Source organism: Opisthorchis viverrini (genome assembly GCF_000715545.1).
Source record: "Opisthorchis viverrini unplaced genomic scaffold opera_v5_28, whole genome shotgun sequence".
Taxonomy (NCBI): domain Eukaryota; kingdom Metazoa; phylum Platyhelminthes; class Trematoda; order Opisthorchiida; family Opisthorchiidae; genus Opisthorchis; species Opisthorchis viverrini.
The window spans coordinates 2,720,450-2,721,621 of record NW_008751684.1 but is presented as its reverse complement, the minus strand read 5'-3'; the positions used below and the strand labels follow the sequence as shown (position 1 = coordinate 2,721,621).

At 43.3% G+C, this 1,172-nt stretch overlaps 1 protein-coding gene across 1 annotated transcript in view; it reads right to left on the bottom strand.

Annotated features, from left to right (window-relative positions):
* T265_02368 (hypothetical protein) overlaps nt 1-1,172 on the bottom strand; it is a gene marked incomplete at both ends in the record, with an annotated part of 19,901 nt that overhangs the window by 930 nt on the left and 17,799 nt on the right. The window lies entirely within an intron of this gene.

The following is a 1,172-nucleotide window of genomic DNA, read 5'->3' as shown; positions in this document are numbered from 1 at the left end:
AATGTGGTAATTTGAATAGTGGTAGGTATCGTAACTACCGAATGTACGCGAAGTATAAAAGTCCGAATATGGACGAATGAATATCGTATATTTTCGTATATCGCGGGCGTACTATATATCGCATCGTAAAACAAAGGCATATAAAAATACACTAAACAGAATGAATAGAATAGAGTCAATGTTCACCACATTGTAACAGTGTGAAGGTCCGCGTCCGGACGTGACGGTCAGTGTTCATACAAAGCGTGAATCCCCGGAAAGCAGTTTCTCTAAGAAGTTTCCATTAGAATACACAAACGATTGCGTTGAGCTATCCAAGCCCGTAGGAATATAATTCTTTCGTCCATGGTATCCTTTGGCTAACTGTTGACAAAAAGGAAACATTTTCACTGTTTATGGTTCCAAATATATATTATCGAGTGCTACACTTAAATGTAAATTTAATCGGTAGCTTTTCTGCTCACTTCCAATTGTCGTTGTACTCTGTTATGCTCGAGGAAGACGTTGGAGCAAACTCAGGAGATATTTTTTGATAAATTGCCTCTTGCACTGCCACCGTTTTCCATCCTTGAGGAAGTACCAAGCGCTCACATCAAAACAATTGCCTCCAAGCTTGCTGTGGCTTCTGCAACAAGTAATGTGCACAACGCCATTAGGGCTTGAAAGTTGGTCGACGGTTACATCTCATACATCGTCAGACTGGCTGAAAACTGACCACCGTGACAATAAACTTGCCGCCTCCATATAGAATATGCTGTACACAAACATGCTTGATGAGAGATCTGGAGATAGAGTGATTCCCAATCTATTTGTAATGTACTACTGATAAGGTTGCTGAAGATCCATCGACAGCCCACGACCGGTTTCGCCCTTCTTGGGGCTCATCAGGTAGGCGCAGTCCCCGGGTTTCCGTCAACCTTATGTTCTGCTTGAAACCAAATTGCACGAGATTAGCACGAGAGATTCACCTGGGTTCCAGGTGAGTCTCTCGGAAGAACCAAATTAGTTTGCAGATGAGTGTATATTCGCTAATCTCGTGCAATTTGGTTTCAAGTAGAACATAAGGTTGACGGAAACCCGGGGACTGCGCCTACCTGATGAGCCCGAACAAGGGCGAAACCAGTCGTGGGCTGTGGATGGATTTTCACCAACCGCATGAGTAGTACATTACA